This window comes from Bos taurus, chromosome 18 (assembly GCF_002263795.3).
Source record: "Bos taurus isolate L1 Dominette 01449 registration number 42190680 breed Hereford chromosome 18, ARS-UCD2.0, whole genome shotgun sequence".
NCBI classification, from domain to species: domain Eukaryota; kingdom Metazoa; phylum Chordata; class Mammalia; order Artiodactyla; family Bovidae; genus Bos; species Bos taurus.
The window spans coordinates 13486638-13514361 of record NC_037345.1 but is presented as its reverse complement, the minus strand read 5'-3'; the positions used below and the strand labels follow the sequence as shown (position 1 = coordinate 13514361).

The 27724-nt window shown below is 48.6% G+C and overlaps 1 protein-coding gene across 1 annotated transcript in view; it reads right to left on the bottom strand.

Annotated features, from left to right (window-relative positions):
- ZNF469 (zinc finger protein 469) overlaps positions 1-27724 on the bottom strand; it is a 250436-nt gene that overhangs the window by 196820 nt on the left and 25892 nt on the right. The window contains exon 2 of the mRNA XM_024978913.2: positions 5449-5496. The gene's annotated coding sequence lies outside the window, so the exon portion shown is untranslated. The remainder of the gene's footprint in view (positions 1-5448; positions 5497-27724) is intronic.

Here is a 27724-nt window from a genome sequence, read left to right as displayed (position 1 = left end):
CCTGACTGAGCCCAGGGTACTTAAATTGCTGGTGATAATTGCAATTTTTCTATTTCTCCTTGCAGCTCTATCGGTTTTCACATCATATGTCTTGAAACTGTTAGTATACACATTCAACATTTGTGTCTTGATGAACTGATGCCTTTATCTTGGTGATGGACTTCTATGTACCTGGAAATACTCTGATATGAAATCTACCTTGTCTGGTGCTAGTGTGGCCACTGCAGCTTTCTACTGGTTAGTGTTAGCAAGGTACATCTTTTCACATCCTCTTACTTTTAACCTATTTGTGGCTTCCTTTGCACTTCCTTTGCTGCACTTCTCTGCAGGCAGCATTTATTTGGGTCTTGCTTCTGTATCCCACCTTGCAATTTCTGTCTTCATTTTAAATGCTAGACAATTTATGTTTGATGTAATTATGATACAGTTGGGTTTAAATCTATCTTTTTGTTTTGGGTTTCTACTTGTTCCATCTCTTTCTTATTGTCACGCTTTCTCTGAGATTAATTTAGGGTTTTATTTTAATGATTCTCCTTTATCCCCACTATTGGCTTATTAGTCATACAGTAATTTTTAATTTTTACTGGCTGTTCCTAGAGTTTATAATATACCTCTTTAACTTATCACAACCTCCCTTCATATACTATTATTCCATATCACATATGGTGTAAGAATCACTGAACAATATACTTCTATGCCTCCCTCCCATTCTTTGTGCTATTATTGTCAGAGATTTTACTTCCTTGCAAACTATAAACCCCAAAATACACTGCTATTATTCTTTACTTAAATGGTGAAATACCATTGCAAGAAATATAGAAATAAGAAAAATATATCTTACATTTATCTATTTAATTACTGGGCTTCCCAGGTGGCTCAGTGGTAAGTATCTACCTGCCAATGCAGGAAACATGGGTTCAATCCCTGGGTTGGGAAGATCCCCTGGAGAAGAATATGGCAACCCACTCCAGTTTTCTTGTCTGGGAAATCCCATGGACAGAGGAGCCTAGCAGGCTATAGTCCATGGGGTTGCAAAAGAGAAACGACTTAGCAACTAAACAATGACAATTAAATTACTGAATTACTATTACTGGCCCACTTCACTGCTTTGTGTAGATCTAAATTTCCATTTGGATTTTTTTTTTCTGCTAGAAGAACCTCCTTTAACACTGCTGTAAATCAGATTTGCTGACAGTGAAATTCTATTGGTTTTTGTTTGTCTGAAATAGTCTTCGTTTTATTTCCAATTTTGAATCATATTTTCATTGGCTAATAAAATCACTGTTGATGGTCCCCACCTCCATCAGCATTTAGTACTTAAAAGACGCTTCTCCATTGTTTTCTGGCTTGCATGGTTTCTGGCAAGGGGTCTGCTGTCCCTCATACAGTTCTGCTCCTCTGTCCACAATGTGTCATTTTTATCTGGCTGCTTCTAAGATTTCTTTTTATTACTGGTTTTCAGCAATTTGTTTGTAATGTGTCTTGATGTGGCTTTCTCAGTGTTTACGCCACATAGGGTTTGTTTGGCTCCTTGGATCTGTGAGTTTCTAGTTTCCAGTGGGTTCAGAAAGCTTTTGGCTGTTGTTTCTTCAAAACGGGTTTTGTCCCCACCTCTCTCTTGTTTCTAGAACTCCAATTACAAACATGCAAGATGACTGGATATTAGCCCGAGGGTCACCACAGTTCTGTTATTTTGTTTTTAAAGTCTTTTTTCTCTCTGCTCAAATTTGAATCATTCTATGGCTTCAAATTTGCTGATCTTTAATTCTACAATGTTGACTCTGCTGTGAATTCTATCCAGCATATTTTTCATTTCAGATATTGAATTTTCAACTGAAAGTTCCACTGTGACTTTTTTGTATCTTTCATTTTGCTTCTCATTATTTATTGTTCTTCCCTCTTGAATGTATGAAACATATTTTTAGTTGCTGTTTCAACATCCTTGTCTGTGAATTCCATCATCTATGTCACATCTAGGTATCTTTTTACTGATTGACTTTCCCCCAAGATTTTGGGTGAATTTTCTGCTTTTTCTGCATGCATGGTTAATTTTGATCAAATGCCAGATAGTGTCAATGTTCACTATTGCTTTCTGGCTTTTGCAGTGCTCCTTAAAAAAGTCTTGGATTTTATTCTGGTGTGCAGTGCTGAGTTATTTGGAATTAGTTAGACTCTTATGAGGCCTCTTTTAAAATGTTGTTAGGGTGGGTCTGGAACAGACTTAGGCTAAAACTAATTTACCACCATTATTCAGAAAATGCTCATGAGGATTCCACTAACGCCCAGTGTATCCTAAGATCTTCCCACCCCAGCTGATATAAACACAAGCTACCCTCAGCCCTGTGTAAGCTCCAAGGACTGTTCTGCCTGCCTCTCTGGGCAGCAATGTCCCCAGCCTCCTTTCCTTCCCTCACATATGTGCACGTGTTAGCCGTGCCCTGGTGGAACCTCTCTGGAGCTCCCTCCACTCAGCCCTCTGCCCTCCAAGTCTTGCTAGTCTGCCCTCTCTCTCCTCCACGCAATGAGACCACCCTCTCTCACACTTTCCCTCCCCACAGTGAGCTGGTGCATTCATAAGCCCTGTTTCTCCCTTTCACTGCCTGTTGTCAATGTGTGACAGCTGTGCTTGGTGTATTCCATCCAGCTTTCTGGTCGTTTATGGCAGGAGGGTAATTCCCATGCCTGTTACTTCACATTGGCCAGAATCAGATGTCAAAAACCAAAAGTCAGTAACATTTTCAGAAGATGTTTCTGGTCTAACGTTTTTTTATTTCCACATTTTAAGTAGAACCCCTAAAATCCATTCCCCTTCACGGTCATTATCAGTTCATCAAATAATAAAAAGGACACAGTCTCAGAATAAAGAGCATTTCTCCCCAAAGTAGGACAGCTGTGGGTCTTACACCAGCTGCTAAACTGTCTGCAGTTTCCTTATTTAACCACAGACTTGAGCGTTTTCCTAGGCTGACACTGAGGACAGTATTGATTAGAGATGATGGAGATATCGTGCCGCGAATAGGAGTTGGGAACGTGGCTATTATTATTAGTGTGTGTATCTGAAGCAGAAATTGTAGCCTGTCCTTCCTGTGCATCGTCCCAGCATAATCAAGAGCAGATGTCCTGCTCGGGGAGCTGGAGTGACAGAGGGACAGGTGCTCGTCACTGAGCTCCCAGGGCAGCGATCTCCACGGCTCCCTCCACACCCCTCTAGGTGTCTCCAGGTCAGCACTTCACATCAGCGTCATAGTGAATTCTCAGAGGGATCCTGGAGCAGGCAGCAGGTGGGCCCATGGCCGGGAGAGATGGAGCCAGGGTGAACTGGGCCTGCCCGGCACCTGGGCAGGGTGGTTCCTGAACACCAGCTGTTGGCATACCTTCCTCAAACATTGGCCACATCTCCACAGTACCCACCTGTCACTCACTTCACATGTGTCTTTAAAATCACTTCATTTATAAAAATATTTAAAGCTATTTTAAAAGAAATTTATGTCACTACCATCAATGGGAAATCAGTATCATTTGTTTCTTAAAAAAAAAACAAAACAAAAAAACCCTCAGGGCCCCATGAAAATAGTACACTCTCATTAAATTCTAGCCAGATGCTCCTGCTTTCTGGAGGCTTTCTTTCTTTATTAAGAAGAGAGACCAGCAACTTCTGGAGAGGTACTGGGTCATAATAATACCTAACTCAGAGGGCTTCCCTAGGGGTCCAGTGGTTAAGAATCCACCTGCCAATGCAGAGGACATGGGTTCAATCCCTGGTCTGGGAACTAAGATACCACATGCCACAGAGCAACTAAGCCCAGGCATCCCAACTACTGAGCCTGTGCTCTAGAACCTGCGAGCTGCAGCTACTGAAGCCTAAGCACCCTAGAGCCTGTGCTCTGCAACAAGAGAAGCCACCCTTGTTGAGAAGGTGAGAAGCCCGCGAACAGCGATTAGAGAGTAGCCCCTGCTCACCACAGCTAGAGAAAGCCTGTGCACAGCAACGAAGACCCAGTACAATCAAAAATAAAAATATTTTTTAAAATTACCTAAGACTTTCTCTTAGATATGACTGGAAAATTTGAAAAAGATTCCGCAGCACCCAGTTAAACGTGGCTGTCATCAGATGGAAGATGAAACCCAAGTAGAGAGAAGGCGGAGGACCAAGTGACAGACAGCAGAGCTGAGGGGCCTGAGCAAGAGGGAGGGAGGCCCTGTTCAAATCGAGGACTTCCACTGGCTCAGGAAGCAAGACCCTGGAGTCCCCAGGGTGGCAGTGTGGGCTGAGGTGGGAGTGCCTCGTGGTGCAGCCACTGTGGAACATGTTCTGGCATCCTCCTCACTGTACAACCAGAAATCCCCACAAATCTGCCCGGAACAGTTGGGCCCAGGGCTGAGAGAGACAGACACGCCAGCCCGAGAGCAAGGGCTCCTGGCAGTACTAAGTGAGGCCTGAGAGCCAGAATTGCCCAGAGGTCTCCATCAGGTGGACAAGCATGTCCATGCCACAGAAAATTACCCGGCTGTCACGAGGACACAGAACTAATGCCCATGGCAAGACAATGTAGCTGTGGATGCACTGTGACCTGTGAAAGAAGACAGACCTAAAGAGGACATGGAATCATTCCATCTCAGTGACATTCCAGAAAAGGCAAAACTGATCTCCAGGGACAGAAATCAGGTGAGGGCTGCTGGGGGCTGGTCAACTATAACGGGAATTCTCAGGGGTGACGGGACTATCTGTGTGTTGACTGTGGCAGTTACACAACTGGACGCGTTTGTTACTCAGGACAGCGCAGTGAAAAGGGTGGATTTGACTGATGTAGGTTATATTCCAATAAGCCTGGCCTAAACAGCAAAATACATAGGACAAAAGCCATCTCCTTCTGCAGACGTGTTAACATCTCTTTATTACTCTTGGGATAAAAGGCAGCTCCCCTCCTCGGCCTCTGAGCTGTGGGGGTCTGGCCTCCTCTTCCCTCTCCTCCTGGTCCTCAGGGCTCCTGCACACTCTGTTTCCCATCCCAAATCCTCTCCATACACCCTTCCCACATCCTTCCTTTCCAAGCTTCAGACCCTCATCCCCACCACCCACCAGAAGAGGCCCCGGTCTCGTATTCACGGGTCTTTCCCTCCATCACAAGTCGCAATCACACCCCCGCTCAGCTGCATGCCTGATGGGTAACTATCTCCCCATGAAGGACACGACATCTCTGTCTCATCGCTGACGCTGGCCCTTGCTACGGAGGTCATCACACAGCGTATGTTCAGTAAGTTCCCAAATAAGAGGATGAATGAATGAACAACTAAGTTCTGGAGAAAGGAAACACACTGAGTAACTTCTCTGCACTCCATTCTTTGGCGAAAGAAAATTCTATTGAAAAGGACACTGGGCAAGGTAACACACCCACCCCTCCTGGGCTGTCGCAGACCAGCAGAAGGGCAGGTGACACGGAGTCCTACCTGTCACGGCACAGGTCCCAGGTTCCCGGCTCAGAGCTTGTTGTCAGCCTGAAAAGTAGGAGAGAAAAAAAAAAACCGTTAACCGCTTTGCTGGAGTCCAGTCTTTCCCAACTGCCTGGCTCTGCTCAGCCTAAAACCAGCAGAAAGCGTTTGCCCAAGCCTGGTGCCTGCTTCAACATCAGGGTGTCTGAGTTTCGGACCAAACATCAGTCTTTTGAAGCTGAGGTTATGTTAAGGCCTGGCTCAAACAACAGGGTCAGTGAGAGGCTTATGAAAAGGATTTGAGAGGCTCCCCGCACGCCAATTAGCTCTTACAAAACGGTGTTTTGATGAGCACCGTGCTGATGAATCAGCTCCACGTGGCTCCCTTCCCCTGGAAACACCCTTGGGCCTGAGAATGAAGGTGGGTGGTGGGGGCCCCACTGCAGTACAGGTTTTGCCAGATTACTGGTGGAGGGAGGGGGTGAACAGTTGAACACATCTGGCTGATATAAAACACGGCTGAAATCATACTTCCTTGAAGCAAATATTATTCTCATTAAAACATAGATCATCCGTTGGGAGGAGCTGACATGGAAGAGGGCGGCACAGAGAACCCCTTTGGTTATATGCAGCTGTGCTTAGCGGGCAGAAGCGGGGAATGAAGGCCCCAGCGCCACCCTTACCCCTAGTCTGGTCCCTGCCAAGCGAGGCTCCCTTCGCCAGCCAGGGAGCAACCAGGGCCCTGGCTCCGCCCTTCCAGCTGGGTCTCTGGGCTGCCGTCTTGCTGGAAGCCACCTTCCTGATTCTCCACCAGGTCCTGAGTGGGCGCTCTCAACTCAGAGGCATTCCACCATGTGAGTGCCATGATGTGTGTTGCCTGGTCAAATGTCAGCATTGATGCTGTGTGGATAGGGTAGATGTGGTGACTACCTGCAACCAGCCAGCTCCAAGTAAGGGAGGTTACTCGTCATAAGGCGGGTTGGCCCCATTCACCCAGTTGGAGTTCTTGTGAGCAAAAACAGGTTTCCCAGAGAAGAAAAAATTCTGCCTCGCGACTGGACAGAACAGACACCCTGTTCTACACCATAACAGACACCTTTCGAGGACTTCCAGCCTGCTGACCTCCCCTACAGATTTTGGCCTGTGAACCCCATGATCCTTTTGATAAAATGAATCTGTTGCTCTTTCTGCAGATAGAATAGATAGATAGAGTATATAATTAATAGACATCAATAGATGACAGATATCCTCTTGGTTCCACTTTTCTGGGGAACCCTGGGTGATCTGTCAGTCCCCCATGGCTAGCCCTTGAAAACCCCTCACCCACATGCCACTACAGACTGGTGGTTAAAATGGCACTTCTGGCTTATATGAAGTTCTGGAACCGGCAAAACTAATCAGTGATGACAAAAATCAGGACAGTGGCTGCCTCAGTAGGGTGCGAGCAAGGACTGACTGGGTAGGGGGCACTTTCTGCAGGGGATGGGAAATTCCACGTGCTGATGGGGAGGGGTTTACAGGAATTTGCTTGTGTTAAAACTCAGTAAAAGGTACACCTAACATTTGTGCATTTCACTGCATGGAAAGTTTACTTAAAAACATAAATATTGAACTCTAGTTGGCAGAACATGCACTCAACTGCTTAGGGGCCAAGTATACTGGTGTCTGCAGTCACTGTATGAAATGCACACAAAAGTAAGGTGGATCCACAGATGGAGAGAGGGGTGGAGAGCTGGACAGACAGCTGATAAAGAGACTGCAGCTCGATGTCGATGGTGGAATCAAGTGGTGGGTATGCGGGTCCTTGTGGTACCATGGACCAAGCACTGAGGTGTGATGTGGTCAGACAGCTCAAAGTCCTGAACCCTGAATGCTTCTGAATTCTGGACTCCTGAGTACCTCACTGAGATGGTGACAGGACGGGGAAGCAGACCTCAGCAGCAACATCCTCAGCCCATGACCTTCAACAAGCATCAGGGACATCATGTTGGAGGCCTCTTTGAGACCAGGATGATCTAGACAAGTTACAGTCACCTGGAGCCGTGGAAGCCAACGGTTGGGGGAGCCCAGACTAGCAGGGGTGTGTGTGTTATGTTGACAGGCGATGGGCTGCCTCTTGGGGGAGGCATTCAAGGTGAGTGAGACTTCAGTGGCTAGACATGGTCCGGATTGCATAAAAGATGTCCTGTGATGCAAGATTCTGGTCCATGGTGGTTCTACCCTTCCACAAGACTATAGATACAGAGGGTCCCATTTGCCTGCCACTTTCCCTGAGCCAAACTGGAAGCCACACTTGCTGCAGAACAAGATCATGCCTTGTTGAAAGGGCCCCTGGCCCATCTCAGCTTTCAGTGGACAAATGCTCTGTTCAGTCAGAAAGAATTCCACAGATCACCATCTGGAAACAGAAGGCAAGGACTTGGAAGGTTTATCCTGATCCAGTCCTATTTTCTTGTCACTTCCCCTGATGACCAAGGGCTCAGAAGGCAATGAAATAGTGTGAAATGACATGGCCAATAAGGAGACTGTGTTGTAATGAGCCAGGAGAACATGGTTCAGACTCAGGAAGGACACTCACCTCCAAAGTATCAGTGATGCCCTTATTAACAGCTAAGTTTAACCCATCCACCCACCTATCCATTCATCCATCATCCATCCAACTCTAGAGTCTTATACTGCTATACCCTTGCTACATGCTTGGTTTATAAAATTACAGTATTTGGCATAGAGGAGGCGCTAAGTATTTCTTGTGTAGTTGGATTATAGGATATCATATGTATCCTTAAGGAGCAAGTGAAACAAATTAGTTATGCCACAAATGGGGAGTTATGAAATACCATGAGGGGGACAGTACAACCTATCGAGCTGATAAAGACACTGGTGAGAGGAAAAGGTGTGGAAAATGATTTCTTAAATATATACTTTTTTAAAATATCTATTTATTGTCTGACATTTCTATTTTCTTTACTGGCTGCTGCTGCTGCTAAGTCACTTCAGTCGTGTCCGACTCTGTGCGACCCCATAGACAGCAGCCCACCAGGCTTCCCCGTCCCTGGGATTCTCCAGGCAAGCAGGCCTATGAAATAGTTCTATTTAAAATCTATTATCCAAAATAAATTATTCCAAGTCTATATCCATATATATTAAAGGAAAACTTTTAAAAATATTCTTTGCACTGATTATCTGGACATTTGAAAAAACAAGCAGAGTAATTACTCTTGCTCCATACTCACAAACTTTGATTTCTTTTTGAAGTTTATCTGGGCTGTTTAATACAATGTCACTGATTTTTTTAAAAGAAATCTTTTAAAATTATTTACTAGTTTTATTTTTTCATAAATTATCCCCAATCTTCCTCAGTGTTAAACTTTGTGATTGATAATTCTAGATTATTGACACTATTGATTGGCTGTCTGTAAAGTATATTTTATTGAGAAAATTCTCTTCCTACAGGTGCAGACAGACCTGGAAACTCAGCACAAATCTGGCCAAGTGGAAGATTTCCTCAGTTCTAATTTTTCCATGTGGGACGATGAGTCTATTTCAGCCTGGATATGTGGTCAGGGTCTGTTTTGACTCTAGTCAGAGAACCTCTCATCGACAAGTATTTCACAAGTTGAAATTCATCAAATTGTCTCTATTTATGATGCTTTTCAATGTTTCACCAAATTTAAATGCTTCAAAAATCTTAGCTATCTCAAGTGCATTCCATTTGGGTACAGAATGTAAATATATCCAACTTTAAAATGTGGACCTCATCAGAGATTCTTCTACCGGCCCAGAACATTCCACAGTGAAGTGACGGCACTGTTCCCGAAGATCCCACAGCGGGACCAAGCATGCGACTCCCCTAGTCCTCCCATCAGCATCTTTAACATGTCAGCACCTTTCTGTGAGCAAATTTGCTCTGTGGCCATTGTGCTTCACTAAAATCTTCCTGAACTGAAGCTTTCTGGCACAACCTTCACTAAAAAATTTGGAAGTTCCCAGTGGATTTTGAATAAACGGTACAACGAATTTAAAGGGCTCACTTACAGAACAACTAAATGCCACTGTGCACACTTTATTTACAAAGGATCCACTCCTGCGCCTGGCAGATAAGGATGGCAATTAACCCCAGGGAGAGGGATGACGCCCTGCTGCATCCACTTTCGTTTTAATTCAGCATCAGCTGCGTCCCAGGGCTTTGTGGTCCAGCCCCTCCACTTCTCACTCGTGCATCGTAACAGGCTGAGCTCCTCTCACGATGCGAAGGATTTCCTGAAGCAGTTATCACTTGCTGGGCAGCATTGTTGATTCCAAGCATATTTCTGCGCCATAGATGTCTCAATTTGGCCAAAGCCTTGTTTTCAGAACGATGTGTGCTCCGCCAGAATTTGAATTTGTGTTATCACTGCAAAAATAAATCACTGTACCTTCAACATTGAACTTTTAAACTGAATCAGAGAAAGCCTTTGCATTATTTCTTATGTTGCGCGCTGCCCCGCTGGCTGGCTGCCTGGGGCTTCAGGAATCCTCGGGCCACTGGTAAGGATGGCACAGCAGCCAGGAACCAGAGGCTGGTGGGTCAGTTCCATGTCTTAAAAATGCATTCATTTTTTAAATCTTTAAACCCTTGCTAGATTGTCTTACCACCCAAATCTCCAGCCTGATGTTCCCTGTCTTTGCTTCAGAGGAGGGTTAGCAAGTGTTAAGAGACAGAACTAGCTAGTGCCTGGTCCAGGCTCCCTCCTGGTTACACCGCTGTCTGTGACCAGGGGCAGAGCCTGCTGGGCTCACATCTGTGATGACAAGAGAGCTCATGCACAACGGGAGACACGAAACAGCCCTGGAATATGGCAAATAATTTTTAATTGTAGGAAGAATGTTAAGATAAATATTTAGAAGTTTTGATGGAATGCAGCTCTGTTTCAAAGGAAAATGAAATATCAGAAAAACCGGCTCAACTGCTGTTTTCATTCCCAGAAGCCTTGCTGGATGCAGGAACCACGTGGAGATGTTCTCCTGCTTCCTGTGCCCCAGATCCCGGTTCCATATTGCTGACTCACCCCTCCTTCCTTGGCCTCTCTTCTGCCTCCGAGGCACCAGCCTGTCACCTAGGAGCTCCAAGAACAGTAGGGCAGACACCCACGTCCCTCACATGACTGGGACAGGCCTCTCGGAGGCCAGCACCCTGCCCCCAGGCAGGGATGGCTGGTCCCTCCTCTTGCAAGTGTCCACAGGGTGTGGCCAGACAACGTAAGTGCCCAGCCCAATGTCACACTGGAAAGCACAGCATCCTTCCCTCAGCTCCAGCCCGAGTGGTCCAGGGAGGCCCAAGGACCAGGCGGTGAGCTCCGGAGACAACTCCCAGCAGGCAGGGCAGGGGCAGGGCACCTGCAGAGGAGTGGGATGACTGCATGGATGGCTGACAGGACCAGCTCCCTTGGACGGGGTTAGGCTGGGGAGGCAGCAGATGGCCTCGCGTCTTATCCTGGAGGAGGAAGGAGCCGGCACCCCGAGCAGGCGAGGGTGGGGCTGGAGAAGTCCTTCGTGGCAGAGGGAGGAAGGAGGATCAGAGCAGCAGGGGAACTGGGCCCAGACTCAGCCTTGACCAGGATGGCCAGTCCCTGCCCTGAGGGGACCTACAGTCACAGAATGATGCTGCTGACTCGGGGGCTGTGGGGGAGGGAGGTGTGAACAGTCAGGACTGGCATTCCATCTCTGGTGCTGGGGGCTCTGGTCAGGGAGGGCTGCCCACAGGGAGGACACTAGCCCCACTTCAAACCAAATCAGACTTTCCTGAAGCACCCACCCACAGAGCCATTTCTGATCCCCAAGAGGGTCTGCATGGCATGGTTGCCGACAGTGGTTTGGGGGACCTCAGGACGGGGATGAGGGAGGGGGAGATCGAGAGGTGGGCAGTGCCCACCTTTGAGGGGACAGCACTGACCTCGATGGGAAGGGCAGTGTAGGGGACAAGTCTCAGTTGCCCCAAGAGCAGCAGTTGAGTTGGAAGAGTACCTCCCAGCAGGACACAATCTAAGGATGTTGCTGGGGTTTTGCTCAGGTAGTGGAATTCAGCACCAAGTATGAAGTAAGAGAAGCACCCAGAGGTATGATGTATCCTTGTGAAATAATGAGCCCCAGCATGCACCCAAGCTCCCAGGTGCTCCATGGACCCGGGGGCACAGAACAGACTGGGAGAAAGAAGGGGCCATGAGGTGCTGGGCTCAGCTTCAGAACAGGCTGGTAGAGAGAATGGACTGTGAGGTGGGGTCTCTGCTTCAGCCCACAGCCCAAGGAGTGATATGAGTGTGGCCCTGAGCTGAAGCTGACTGCAGACAACACCCGTGGGCTGGCTGCCTGGTGCCCCAGCAACTTCTCAGGGGAATCAAGAAGCTGGAGGATGAGCCAGCCCTCCAGGGGTAGGAGAGTCTGTGTGGGCAATGGGGGCCCAGCAGGGAAATCTGGGCGAAGCAGCCTCCCTGGAAACCACTGCGGGGGCCATGTTTTCTCTGAGCCTTTGTTGCTTTGTTACCAAGGACGTTCTGTTCCAGCTCCCTACCCCTCACCTGAGATCATCGTCCATCTTTGTGAAAAGCCAGAGTAATTTTTTCCATCCCTGCTGGCCAGGTTGGGTGTATGCAGGCCAGGTCGTGTTGGCATGGCAACAAGACAGGCTGGGAGGAGAGAAGCGCTACCTCAATGCTCAGCAATGGCTGTGCTGCCCCCTCCTCCCAGCCTGGGCCTCTTCCAGGGGTGAACGCCCGGCTCCTGTGTCCACACCATCATCGATGCTCTGCGTGCCTGCTGGGTGCCAGGCCACATATGGGAATGTCCTTCCCTGAACCTTCATGATCTCAATATGATGCAGGCATTGATTTTTTAATGTGTTTATTTACTTTTGGTTGTGCTGCGTCTTCGTTGTTGCGAGAACGAAGTTGTGGCAAGTAGAGGGCTACTCTCTAGTCGCGGTACACAAGCTTCTCCCTGCGGAGGCTTCTTTGTTACAGAGCATCGGCTCTAGGCACGCAGGCTTCAGTAGTTGTGGTGCATGGGCTTAGTTGCTCTGCAGCATGTGGGATCTTCCAAGATCAGGGATCAAACCCATGTCTCCTGCCTTGATGCGGGGATTCTTTACCACTGAGCCACCAGGGAAGCCCCAGGCATTCATTTCATCTGAAGTTTAAAGATTCAAATCTGACACTAGACCCTCGCATGTATATCCAATTGGTTTTCAACAAGGATGCCAAGATCATTCAATGAGGAAAGGACAGCCTTTTCAACAAATGGGGCTTCCAACCAGACACCCACATGCAAAAGGATGAAGTCAGAAATAGCATATACAAAATTTAACTCTAAAAGACTCAAAGACCTAAATGGAAGAGTTAAAACTGTAAGTCTGTAAAGACGCGAATCTTTGTGACCTTGGATTAGACAACAATTTCTTAGATATGACACCAAAAGCACAGCAAGCAAATTAAAAATTAAGTAACCAAAATTAATAATTTTGTGATACAAAGGACATCATCAAGAACGTGAAAGGCAAGGCATGAGAGGAAATACTTGTAAATCATATACCTAATCCGGAATATATAAAGAACTCCTAAATTCAAATAATAAAAAGACAAAGAAAATATACAAATGGGCAAGAAGCACATGAAAAAGATGTCTTCTTTCACTAGCTGTCAGGGAAGCGCAACAAGATACCACTTCATTCTCTTTGTAATGGTTACAGTCAAAAAGAAAGAGAACCGGAAGTTATTGCTGAGAATGGGGGAAAATTAGAAACCTCATACATTGCTGCTCCAGAAGCTCCTCAAAAGATTAAACACACAGTTACCCTCTGACCCAGCAATTCCACTCCTGGATATATACCCAGGAAAAGTGAAAACACCTCCACGCCAAAAATATGTAATGTTTGTTGCAGCATTATTCTTAATAGGTGAATAACCAAGACAATCAAAATGTCCACCAAATTAATGGATAAGCAAAACGGGGCCCAATCTGTACAATGGAATTTCACTCAGCCACACAAAAGAATGACCCAGGCTTCATTCAGCACGGAGCACCTTGAGAACATCACGCCAAGTGAATGACACGCATACAAAAGGCCGCATATGATTTGATTCCATTTATATGAAAGGTCCAAAACAGGCAAATCCACAGAGACGGAAAGTAGATTCATGGTTGCCAGGGGCCAGGGAGTGACTGCTGATGGGGACAAGGCTTCCTTTTGGGATGACAAAATGCTTCTGAAATTGACTGTGGTATGGCTGCACAACTCTGTGAATACACAACAAACCATTTAATTGTATACTTGAAACAGGTGAATTGTACAGTGCATGAATTACATCTCCACAAGGCTGTATCAAGAACAACTGAGGCCCAATACGGTAATCAACAGACCACGTTCCACGCAAAGGGCAGAAGCAGGACTTGAACTCAGGCCCTTCAGGTCAAAGCTCTTCACCGCCTGCTCTGTTGCCTCCTGTAGACATATGCCTTTGAGTAAGTTCTAACTCTGCACTTCCTCACCACCAATCATCTAGCCCCACATGCTATTCAATGCATGGTCCACATGTGTGGTCTACGTGTGAGCGTAGGAGGTCACAGCCACAGGAAGTCAGGGGCACTGTCCTGAAAGGGTCTTTAAAAATCACTGAGTCAGCTTCCCATCTCCTGGAGACGCTCTCTTTGTATCCCCAGTGGGATCATCCAGCACCCCATGAGGTAAGCCCTCCACCTCACCTGCCACCACGTTGCTTTGTTTAGCAGGACCAGTCATTCTGGAACTCAAACCCTGAGGAGGCAGCAATGACAACGGCATTCCAAACACTCTAGCTGCCTGCCAGAAGCTGACGTAAATCCTCTCATGGAGGAAGATGACATTGTCCTATGCCTTGAGTTGTCTCTATATTGTTCAATTTACAATAACCAGCACATCATCAAAAATAATCTGGCATTTAAGAAGATGGGACAACATGATAAAAAATCAAGAGAAACTACAGACAATAGCCATAGAAGATAGAATATGAGTTATTCGAATAATGAACTTTCAATAATCCCTTAAAATATTGAAGGAAATAAAAGACAAGATTGAGAATTTTGGTACAGTGGAAACTATAATAAAGAATCAAATAAAAGTTCTAGAACTAAGAAATATAATAACTGGAATTTAGAACTTAATAATTAGCTCTAACTAAAGAAAGAATTAGTAAGCTGGAAGATAAATCAAAAGAAATTTTGCAGATGAAAATAATTATTTTAGCTATCCTAGTGAATGTATACTGGTACTCTATGGTTAACATTTGCATTTCCCTAATAGATCATGACGTTGAGCAGCTTTTCATATGATTATCGGCCATCTGGAGATTGTTTTAATCCAGTGCCTATTCAAAACTTTGGGTATTCAAAAAATTAGGTTATCTGTCTTTTTTAGAAACACTAATATTTATTAGAGCTTGATAACTCTAAAAGAGTATTTTAATTTCTATGATAACCTAAAAGAACAACAAAGGTGCTTATCGAGCTAACAAAGGGGAGTATAAAAATATTATAAAGTTTATAAAGGCAAGAAAGGAGAGAAAGAACAACACAGGATAATCAGGATAAATTAAAAACACACAGTAACTTAGATAGATTGGAATGTTAGCTGAAACCCCTAATACATCAGTTATCACATGAAATGTACACAGACTAAATGGTCAAACTGAAAGACAAAGATGGTATCTTTTGTCAATGGAAAAATATAACTTTTCATCCAAATAAATGACTTTCTTACAAGCATGTTTTTGGTCTTTGTCCATCTCTCATTATCACTACACAGGGAGAAGCAACCTACCTGCAAATGTGCTCTCATTTAGCTGGGAACGTCTGATAATTATCACTGATAGACTGTTTTGCTTTGCTACTAAAAAGTTAGTTCATTCAGCTAGACAAATTCCCTTTCTAAAAGGAAGGAAGGTTATAGCTTCTACTTGTCAAGATCATTTAAATAATGTGTTTTTAAAATCAGATCTGACATCCTTGCAATTTCCCTTTACCGTTCCCACACCTTAGTGTATCCTTGCCTCTGGAATAGTGGTTAATGTCTCAAGTTCTGCCTGAGTTTGAGTCCTGACACTTAGTCCAGACATGGGACTCAGCTCAGGTTGAAGAATTCATTTCATCCCCCTGGACCTCTGTTTCCTCATCTGTAAAATGGGATAATGGTCCCTACCTCAAAGGGTCACTGAGTGGATTAAATAACCAAAAGCACACATCACACTTAAAGAACACAATAATTATTATGACTATAATGTGGTAATTTTATTAGTGCTACCCCCTCCGCTTCCTGATCTGGTCATTTCCTCCCCATCTCCTGTCAAGGTTCTGCTCAGAAACTACTGGCAGTTAGTAAGTTTTTATCAGAAATTCCCTGGCAGGCCAGAGGTTAGGACTCCAGCCTTTTAATGAAGGGGGTGTGGATTCAATCCCAGGTCCCGGAACTAAGCCACACAGCCACTATCCCACAAGCCACACGGCCAAAAAAATAAATGAGAAACTACTCCTCCAGGTGACCCCTGCCTGGCCAATCACCCCTCTCTTACTGGAGAAGGAGGCTGTCCCATGCAGGTGCCCAGGTGCTGCCCTGAACAGGTGCCCAGGTGCCTCTGACCCCCCCACCGAGCAGAACCCGCAGCACCCCTACACCCTGGGTCAACAGCACAGGGGAGGTGGGGGGGCTCCCGCATGGCCAGCCCACTGGCCCAACAAGGGGGCAGACTCGCCCTCCTAGAGAGTCACCCAGGCCTGGAGGGGCAGGAGTCGGATCCAGCCAGCAGACCACCTGCCGTGCAGAAAATGCACTGCACCGCACAGCCAGGACAGGCAGCCTCCCCTTCTCTTGGCATTAGAGCTGCCAGTAAGCAAACTGGAGCCAGGAGGGGCCGTGTGAGCCCATCAGATTAACAGGATCAGAGGGAACTTGGACATACAGCGTGGGCCGAAGCATGACCACCTTGGAAGTAGGCATCTAAACGCACACGTCAACGTTTAGAGGGCACTTCGGCGCAGCAATCGCACTCCTAGGCGTGTGGGTGCAGATGTTGTTGGAAACCCAGTCAGACACGATTAGAGCCAAGGGGCTCTGGGGAAAGGTTTCAGCGCATCCAAGGTGCAGGCTCCAGGCTCCCCTCCCTGCCCGCCCATGATGGCGAGAGAGGTCCCGTTTGGGGTAGGTTGGTGCCCTCACCTGGGGTTCTGGAAACGGTGCTGGCCAACTAGTGCAGTTCCTCTACGCTTGGGGTGGCGGGAGCTCCAGAACGAAGCCCCTCTGGTGGGATGGCCTGGACCCCCGGGCTCCCCAGTCCCGCGCGGGTTGGTTTGGCTGCAGGTACCAGTTGGGCCAGGGTAGCAGGGGCACCCATAGCACCGGGCGCCTCCCCAGAGAGTGAAATGTAGGAGGCGGCATTTGGAGCAAATCCTCTTGACAGAAACTTGCCCTGGGTCCAAAATCATCAGTGAAAACCCAAATGGTGTAAGTCTGGCCACTCGTCAGATGGCTGTTTGTGCAGGAAACGTGCAGTGAGTGTTCATAGTAAGACTGTTCCCAGAGCTGCGTGCGGGTCTCCAGATTCCCGGAAAGTGACGGCTTCTCTGGAAGTGAGGTTATTTTCGAGGAAGGGAAGGGATTTAGTGATTTCTAAGTACTCTGGTTTTTAAAAAATTCCAAAACCCAAAATTCCATACAGAGATCCAGGTAGAAGTTAATGGTTTTTTCCCAAGTAGCAAGGACAGTTGGAATAAAGCATTTGGAGGGTGCCTGGCTTTCCTGTGACTCAGTCGGGGCTGGCACTGCCATAGGCCAGGAGGAGGCCCGGAGGAGGCCGGCCAGCAGATCCCCACAGCTGCCCAGGCCCCGGCCACCGCAGCACCAGGAGGGGAAAACACTGGACAGGGCCAGGACCCTCGGAGACCTTACCAAGACTGCGGAGCCAGCCGAGAGGTTGTATATGAGCTCCAGAGCAAAGCAGAGCCTGGTGTGGAATTTTAGCCAAATGGTAACTTTTTTTTTTTAACACATTTAAAAATGAAACCTTTCTCTTGCTCATTTCTCAGAATTGTTTTGCCATCAACAGCCTAAGCTGCCTGCCCTCTCCCACCTACTACTTCACCCACTCAGTCCCAGTTTTCTCTAAAGTCAGCTCTCCACTGGGTTCACCCCATTCCCCAGCCCTGCCCCTGAGAGCTGGGGAAGGGGGAGTTTTCATTTTTCACGGCACAAGGGCACCGAGAGTAGAGCATGCATGGTTGGTGCAGGAAACACACCCTGCAGTGCAGAAGTGCCCCTGAGCAAGGATGTGTCTCCTGGGTGACCAGGGTCCCTCAGCTTTGTCCCGAGAAGAAGCGTCTGTGCTTTTGCTGTGGTGAACCCGGGGATGCTCATACTTAGGTGCCTAAAGTGACATGATGCCTCCTGCCCAGCGTCAGACCCATTTCCTATGAACTGCATATTCTGATTCTCAAGTGGCCCTAACGAGGGAGTCCCTGAGAATGTTTGACAGAACTGGAGTGGCCACACACAGCACATGTGTTGCTGTTGAAGGATGATCCCGTGAAGGATGAGGGTGCTCCACGTCAGTGCCAGTGACCACATGGAGGACCGTGGGGCCCTGGGCTGACAGACACACTTGGTTGTAACAAATGACTTCAGCAGAGGCGATTCAACTCTTGTCCTGGGGGAGGGGTCTTGTCCAGAGTCCGTGTCCCCAGGGACTTTCCAACCCCCACCCCCACACAGAGTGTGGCACCCAATGTGCAGCGGGTTCAAAGCAGGACAGCCTGTGACCAGCTCTGCCTCAGGGCTCCACGGGGGACACTCACACACTTGCAGTGTGCGCCTCACTTTTGTATGCTGAGTTGTTGCTAAGTTACCGAACACATCAGGCTGAATGACATGTGACCTTTCTAGACTGACCAAGATTCCCTGAGCCAGCTGTCAGAACCACTCTAAAGGGTGGGGGCAAAGACATGGCTGAAGTTACTGGGGGCAAAATAGATCTCTCCTTCCTTGTTTTGTTGTTGGATAACAAGAAATCTCCAAACTAATATCCATCATTTTTATAAATATCGTGACAATTGGGTGACTTTTTTGCTCCATGAATTTCCTTTATCTTACTCAGGAAGGTAAGGCTGGCAGTGAGGCATGGGTGGTGTGCCTCACTCAGCCTGCCACGTGGTGTCAGCCATGGGTGGTGGAGGTGGCACAGAGGCTGGGTAACCCACATGCCACGGCCCTGGGCACAGCTTGCCCAGAGGGTCTGCCCTGGACCGGCCGGCTGCGTTGTGCTCTGGGTTCCGGGAGCTTCGCCCTGCAGGCTTCACTCTGAAGGATGCTGGTTCAGCGATGAAATATCAGGTCTGTGCTCCAGGGATCAGTGAGTCGTGAGCACTTAGTAAAGCACTCTACTCCTGTGTCTGACACCCACCTGCTGGCTGTGACTGCCTCGGGGACCACGGGACCCAGACCCTGTGCATCTGCCCCACTGCCCCATGGTGTCCCCACTGCCCCATGGAGCAGAGTCCAGCCCTCCCTCCCAGAGCCGGCACTTCTGCAGTGGGGCCAATTCATGTTGTTGCCTAAATGTGGCTTCCACCCAATTAATGCCCTCCCTCCCCCCTGCCACCCTGCTCCGCTGTGCCCTTTGTCCCTGATCTGCACTGTGACAGCATGCTGTTGAGGGCCCTGGGTGTCTGTGTGTGCTGGTGTGCCCCACACTGGACTCATGTCCACGGAGCAGTGGGGGCTGGGCCGGGTGTGTGACCCACCATGGGGACATCTACTGAGTGGGGTGGGGGAATCCCGGGCCTGGAGAGCCCCCAGGGGAGCCCTGGCTGGACTCAGAGTCCTGAAATCCAGGAGAGTAAAGCAGCTTCTTCTGGGGTTGGGAGGCAGGAGGGGACGTGGCAAATTAGAAGTGATTTCTGGAAGAACCCCACTGAGGGGGACAAGGAGAGCGTTCCCCAGGGTCACAGAGCACGTTAACTGTCAGTTAAGCCAAGAATTCAGATCCATCAAAAAAATTAAATTAGAATTTCCATATGATCCAGCATTTCATTTCTAGGTACACACCCAAAAGAACTGAAAGCAGGGTGTCAAAGAGAGGTTTGAACACCCCTGTTCACACAGCATTATTCATAATAGCCAAGAGGTGGAAGAAGCCAAGTGTCCATTGATGGGTGATGATAAATTGTGGTCCATCCACGCAGTGGAATATTATTCGGCTTCAAAAAGGAAGGAAATCCGGACACGTGTTACAACATGGACAAACCTTGACATTATGCTTAACAAAATAAACCAGTCTTACAGGACAAATTCTGTATGATTCCACTTACATAGACAAATTCACAGAGACTGAGAGTAGCTTCTGCAGCTGGGGGAGGGGGCCGTGAGTGTGTGTTTACTGGGAAACAGAGCATTGTTTGGGGAAGATGACACAGTTCTGTGGACGGTGGTGGTGGGTGCACAACAAGGTGACTGTACCTGATACCTCAGGCAAATTTTATGGTGTGTGTATTTTACTACAGTAAAAATGAAAACATAAATAAACCAAGAGCCCAGACAGAGCCCTCCCACCGCAGCCCGGTTCATTGGCCTCTCCTGAGGACTTCAGGTTCCAAACCCGGAACCCACAGCTCCCACACAGGCCCCACCCTGCTGTCATGAACCTGTTCACGTGGGGATCTGGGCAGAATTTCCGCTGTGTGGTCAGAGGACCACCTATAGCAGAGTTGTCTGGGGGCCGATTTACAATGCAGATTCCTGGGCACTGTTCCAGGCTCTGAATAGATCTCAGGGTAAGAGGGGTGCAATTACTTGTATTTTAGGTTCTTGTGGCCACATGGACGTGAAAACAGCACAGAGGGTAGGTCAGTCCTTCACCCAGGGGCCGTGGATCGTGCTTCAGAACGTTGATTCAGAAACCAAAACACAGCAGAAAGCTCCGACTGAATTCCAGAGAGGAAAGCCACTTGAAATTGATTTTCACAAGCATTTCTTATAATATTTCATGCCCCTAGATCTCCACACTGTAACAACCTGTGTAAAAGGTGTTAGTCTAGAGGTTACCCACAAATAGCCATGAATCCAGAGAATTTACAGAAGCATGGAGCTTGACAAGCGGGACCAATAAACCTTGCCTTCACACTTGCTAGGAGGCTGCCCAGGCAGCCGGTGCAAAGTTGGGGTCGACAAAGGCCCTGAGAATCCTGGTCCCTGGGGGGCCCAAGTGCTCCCCCGGCTCCCATGCTGGCCTCGAGCCCCAGCTCCTCCTCGGGAAGCTTGCTGCCAGGTTGTGAGGTGTTGAGTTCTGCCTGATCAGGAATGAGCTGACCGGGCATCTGCTGGGAGGAGGAAATAGTAGGTGAACAGCTGAGAGGTGGTCAGCTAATGCAACCAGCCTCAAGGGCCATGGCCAGGCCTGCAGATGCCAGCCAAGCAGACAGTTGACCAGGGACAGAGTCTCCCACCCAGAACCCGAAGTCCAGAAGGGAGCAAGCAGGCCCTGGGGTCCAAACCCTGGGGGACGGTGTGGGGCGGAGATGGGTGGCGATGAGGCCAGAACTAGGACCAGACTGAGGAAATGCAGGAGGGCCCCAAGCCTCCCAACACCCGGCTGGGTGGGTGGGCCTGTCGGGGGCAGGGAGTGCAGTCACAGGCCCAAGTCCTGCTTCAGGAGCCGCCCTCCTTGGAGATGAGGGTGCCAAGGCCAGCCCAGTGTGCTGCTCTGTGGGCTCCCTAGGGTACCCAGAGTGGAGGACTTGGGAGCAACTGAGGCCCCTTCCTTGATTTTGAAGATGAGGCCTCAGTTGGAGCCCCTGGCCCTGGGGGCTCTCCCAGGGCTTCAACACAGCAACACAGACCTGAAGACAGCAGGTCCCCCAGGAAGAGGGGCCTTAGTAGCACATGACTACAGAGGTAGAAGGCGAAAGAAGCCAGGATCTCCCGCAGCCTGCTATTTTGGGAAGAGTGCCTGGGATTTGCCTCCACACAGACTGGTTGGGGAGTGAGGGGAGTGAGGGGAGTGGGCTCTGAGGGAATGAGGGGAGTAGGCTCTAGGAGAGTGAGGGGGAGTGGGCTCTGAGGGAGTGAGGGGGAGTGGGCTCTGAGGGAGTGAGGGGGAGTGGGCTCTGAGGGAGTGAGAGGGAGTGGGCTCTGAGGGAGTGAGGGGAGTGGGTTCTGAGGGAGTGAGAGGAGTGGGCTCTGAGGGAGTGAGGGGAGTGGGCTCTGAGGGAGTGAGGGGATTGAGGGGGGTGGGCTCTGAGGGAGTGAGGGGAGTGGGCTCTGAGGGGAATGAGGGGGAGTGGGCTCTGAGGGAGTGAGGGGATTGAGGGGGGTGGACTCTGAGGGAGTGAGGGGAGTGGGCTCTGAGGGAGTGAGGGGGAGTGGGCTCTGAGGGAGTGAGGGGAGTGGGCTCTGAGGGAGTGAGGGGAGTGGGCTCTGAGGGAGTGAGGGGGAGTGGGCTCTGAGGGAGTGAGGGGAGTGGGCTCTGAGGGAGTGAGGGGAGTGGGCTCTGAGGGAGTGAGGGGAGTGGGCTCTGAGGGAGTGAGGGGATTGAGGGGAGTGGGCTCTGAGGGGAATGAAGGGGGGTGGGCTCTGAGGGGAGTGTGGGGAGTGGGTTCTGAAGGAGTGAGGGGAGTGGGCTCTGAGGGAGTGAGGGGAGTGGGCTCTGAGGGAGTGAGGGGGAGTGGGCTCTGAGGGAGTGAGGGGAGTGGGCTCTGAGGGAGTGAGGGGAGTGGGCTCTGAGGGAGTGAGGGGAGTGGGCTCTGAGGGAGTGAGGGGATTGAGGGGAGTGGGCTCTGAGGGGAATGAAGGGGGGTGGGCTCTGAGGGGAGTGTGGGGAGTGGGTTCTGAAGGAGTGAGGGGAGTGGGCTCTGAGGGAGTGAGGGGAGTGGGCTCTGAGGGAGTGAGGGGAGTGGGCTCTGAGGGAGTGAGGGGAGTGGGCTCTGAGGGGTTGAGGGGAGTGGGCTCTGAGGGGAGTGAGGGGAGTGGGCTCTGAGGGGAGTGTGGGGAGTGGGCTCAGAGGGAGTGAGGGGAGTGGGCTCTGAGCGAGTGTGAGGGGTACAGGCACAACAGAGGAGTGAGTGCAGGCGTTATGAGTTCTAGTTTGAAACTTCCCGAATCACTGCTCCCTAACTGTAACCAGTGATCAGCTCAATCAGCTTGACTGTACCGTCAGGCTGCTCCCCTGCAACGTGACTCACTGCTCTCCAAGGGGTTCAGGTCACTTAAGGTTTAAAAATTTTTTTTCTTTAATCTTTAAAAAGGCAACAGTGGCATTTCACCAATGCCGGATGTGACAAGCTCTAGCCTGGAATCTAGGGTCACCGAGAGAAAACCATGCGAAGACTGCCGCCAAGTCCAGTGTGGGGACTCCTGCTTTCATCATCTCAACTCCGTCTCCCCATCAGCGGAGTGGCTTTGCTGGGCCACACAGGTGCACACATGAGGCTCAGAGCTTAGAGTCTGGGCTCAGAGGCAAAAATTAACCCATCGCACTGCTGCATCTCTGATCTTGAAAACAGGTCAGAAAATGTACAAGGCGGAACTTGAAACGTAATGGATAAACGGTCGGAGTAGAGGAGGGGAGACAGAGGTTTAATCCCCTCATCAGAGCCACGGCAGCTGGACTCAACAGTGCCATCCTTTTTCTTCTCACTGCCTCCCCAGGACCTCAGAGAGCTAGTTGACACCAAATAGATACTTAGTCACATTTTAGTCTATTTACGGCAATACTGTGCCTGGTTATCAAAGTTACTCACAGCCCAATCGACAGACAGACACAGCTGCAGGAGGTGGCACAAGGCAGTTCCCCAGGGGTGGAACCCATCCAAGAGCACCCCAGAGCGCACCCAGGCTGGACACTCAGGGGTCCAGCCTCCCCTACACGGGAGGTGCAAGCCCAGGTGCACAGCCTGAGGCCTATGGTCCAGACTGTGGATCATCCACCCCTTACCTTCTTCCAAATACCACGCCTCCTGACCCAAGGTGTTTGGAATCCTTTCTGGGAGCACAGAGCTTTCATTCCACAATCAGAAACCAAATTTAAAATGAGAATCCACCCACAGAAAGCAATACCTTGGCTTAACTTCAAACTAAAGTGTAAATGACTGGTAGCAGACTCCTCACAGCTCAACAAAGTCTGGGCTTCTCCTTCTGTTAAAGCCTTCAAGGCCTCTGTTCTTCACTTTGCACTTTGGGTTGAACTGCTCCTGCCTCCTGTCTCCCCATTTTGCCTCTGCACCCCCGTATGTACCCCCTCGGCTCCCCTCTGCTCCCACCTGCCCCATCTCTGCCATCTCCCTCCTACTGGATGCAATCAGCTGTCCATGCCTCTCTCTCCAAATACACTGGTTCTTCTTGGAACCCTCTGCTGCTTCGCCCATGCCTGGCACATGGCTGGCTTCTGGTAAATGTCTGCGAGGGAAAGAAGGGAGGCAGGCAAGGCGGAGGCCCAGGGCCAGATGCTATCGGAGACTTCAGGAAGTCAGACAGCTAACACACACAGAAACAGCAGCACCCTTGCTCTGGCTAAGGATCCAGACTGTCTCACTGACCCCAAACTGTGCATAAGGAGGGCCGGGACCACGAGCCAGCACAGGTGCCACAGCTCAGGACAGCCCTGGGCCATTAGTGTGAGCACTGCCTGGGGGATACGTGGGCTGCGGGGAGAGCCCTCGCTCCTGGCTGGCTCTCTGGCCCCCTCCCCTCCCAGCTCTTGGCAGCTTGGCGGGGCAGGCATATCCGCTGGGATTTATTTGCATCCACTCTGGAACAAACGGATTTCTTCCATATTTATATCATAGAATAAACAGAGATTTTCCTGATCAAAGGCTGCCCAGGCCTGGAGACGATTACCAGGAGTGTTTTCCCAACTGAGTCATGCCTTGCATTCGGGACACTGGCTCTGTCTGCGCCCAGCACGTGATCCAGCTCAGTGACCATCAGGATATTCCAGAAAGGAACAAGGCTTCACACCCTCCAGGGTACACACACCCCACTTAAAGAACAAGTGGAGCACCCAGCTGATGGAGTCAGAGCAAGCACCCTTGACACCACCATGCATGCCCCCCAACACAGCCAGAATCCTCTCCAGGGGGCCCATGAGGTAAACAGGGGTAGAGGCCTGGCCTGATGACACCTGCTGGGCCTCAAGTAGGGGAGAAGATTTGAAGCCACGGCACACAGCAGCCCTGCTCTGGGTCACAGGGGGAACAGTGAGGCTGGTTTACAGAAATGTTCTGGGGCTGCACTTCCATCAATAACGAAAGGGCGAGCCCAAGTCAGTGCCTAGTGATATGGGGGTTGGGGCAGAAGAGAGAAGAGAAAGAGGGGCCTGGAAACCCGACCTCCATTCAGATGGGGAACTGCCTTTAGCAGACAGGTACGGGATGGATGGCCATTCCCGAGCCATTTCTCAGCACATCCAGGAGCAGGGAGCCGTGAGGAGATTGCCCGGGAGGCTGGGTTGCTGACATATGCCAGGACAGCTGGCCGGCTGGCCAGGGAGTTCCTCAGTCCTGACAGACATGGTTTTCCTCCACCCCTTGAGGGTGCCCTCAGCCCTGCCCCAGCCTGGGTCTCTGACTCTTGATGACAGATTCCTCATCATTTTCTGAGAAGCAGCCTTCAGACCCATTTGTATTTCTTCTTCTGGAAACTCTTCAGATCCTTGGCCCTTTATTTCTGCATAATCTATAAAAGTTTTGATCTGAATATATACATCAGGTATCTGTGCACCAGACTTGACCTGAATATCTACGTCTGTATAATCATCCTGGTGCTGCTGTAACAAATTCATCAAACACATTAAGATGACAGGAGCTGATTCTCTCATGGTTCTGAAGGGCAGACATCTGAAACAGGTCTCATTGGCTGAACTCACAGTGTTGCAGGGCTGGTTCCCTCTGGAGGCTCCACAGGAGAATCCGTCTCCTACCATTTCCAGCTTCTAGAGGTGCCACATCCCTTGGTTCGGGGCTCAACCTGACCTTCACTTTCATGGTCACGTCTCCTCTGATTCCAACCTTCCTGCCTCCCTCCTGTAAGGAACTTATGATGACACTGGTCCACCCTTTCCAGGAAAAGCTCATCTCAGGAGTCTTAACTTCATCACATGTCCAAGTCCCTTTGGCAAGGAAGTGTCCTGGGCATTCAAATGCAGGCCTCTCTGGGTGGGGGCAGGGCTACCTTCTCCACATGCAGTGCTGCCTCCTAGCCTGATGCACGTCTTGCACCTTCTGCCTTCATGTCTTTGCTGCACAACAGCTTAATTTTTTACACCACTGGATGTGTTCATCTTGTCCTTTATGGACTTGGAATTTGGGGTAGTAAGCCTTTCCTACAGTAGAATTATGAATATATTATATTTTTCTTCTAAAGATTTTGTTTTGATATTTTTGCCATTTAAACCACACAGGCTTTATTTTGCACATGAGGTAAGGCTCCAACGTTATTTTTTCCCAAAATTGCACTATCAATACTTTTGAATGATCTTTTCCTCTGCTTGAAGTGTTTCCAAATTCCTAAATTCTCATTTAAAGGGCCACATGTTAGACTCTATTTTCTACATCCATTTACCTGTCTCTGCACCATGCTTTTGAAGTACCATTGCTTTGGAGTGTATGTTTTTTAAATCTTTAACTTTATACCGGAGTAGAGCTGCCTAACAATGTTGTGTCAGTCTCAGACGGACAGCAGTGGGACTCAGCCATACATATACATGTAACCATTCTGCCCCAAACTCCCCTCCCGCCCAGGATGCCCATAACATTAAGCAGAGTTCCCTGTGCTGTACAGCAAGTCCTTGTTGGTTATCCAGTTTAAATCTAGCAGTGTGTACGTGTGCATTCTAGACTCTAACTGTCCCTTCCCCTCTGGCCCTAAGCTCATTCTCTGTCTCTGAGTCTGTTTCTGTTTTGTAGATAAGTTCATTTACATCATTTTTTTTAGATTCCACATATAAGGGATGCCATACGGTATTTCTACTTCTCTGTCTGGTTTAGTTTACTCAATATGACAATCTCTAGGTTCATCCATGTTGCCACAAATGGCATTATTTCATTATTTTTTCATGGCTGAGTACTATTCCATTGTGTATACATGTACCACATCTTCTTTATCCATTCCTCTGTCGATAGACATCTTGGTTGCTTCCATGCTTTAGCTACTCTAAACAGTGCTGCAGTGAACACTGGGCTGCATGTATCCCTTCACGCCATTATTTTCCTCTGGATATGTGCCCAGGAGTGGGATTGCTGGATCATATGGTAGCTCCAGTCTTAGTTTTTTAAGGAAATTCCATACTGTTCTCCATAATGACTGCACCAATTTACATTCCCACCAACAGTGTAAGAGGGCTAGGGTTATTTTAATAACTGGGAGGGCAAGGTTTTTCCCTGACTTTTTCCCCAGTATTTTCTAATGCCTCTCTCATACCCCATTCACCACTTGTAAATCCCAGGAGTTGTCACTGGACTTCCCCACTCCAGCTCTGTTTTCTAAATGGTTCTGTCTTCTCCTCACATCTGTTTCTCTCATTTGGGTCCTTAGATCCTTCCTTCTCACTGACTTTGCTAGAGTTTTTTCTGTGTAACTTACCCAGTGAGTTCATTTATTTTAAAAGCTATATTTTTTCATTTAAATAAGATCCTCAGGTTCAATTCCAAGTCCATTTCTCCTGTTCTGGTCTTTCATTCTAAGTCCTCCCTTTATATTTCATAATTTTAAGTAACACATTTATTTCATTTTGTTCTGTTATTTCTAGTTGACAGAGTGCTAATCCTAGGTTGGTTAGTTATTCCTCAGGAGAGTTCATTTCCTCGTGTGGTTTTTTCACTATGTGCTCATCTTGGGCATAAGCTGTTTTTTTCTGGGGGTGTCTGGAGACCCTGCATTCACTAGCCCCCTGGCCTCCATTTTACCCAAAGTCTCATCTGCTTGACTCCGTGCCATGAAGACAGCATAAACACAGTTCCCAGGCCCACTGCTGGTAAGGTTTGAGCTCATTTTGGGGGGCAAACTTCCTGTTCTATTCAAACCCCTGGGCAGAAAGGGAGCTTCTTCCTCACTGGGAACTCCACTTGTCTGTTATAAAGTATTAAACAATGGTTAAGTTTTATATATCTCGCTCCACACCAAACTAATAAAAGTTGAAAAAAAATTTATAGACATAATTCAACAGAAATCAACTTCTGAATTTGAGTTCAAATATGTGAAGACAATTGTAGGCCTATGTTCTCTGAATCTCAACAGCGTTTAACAGTCCCA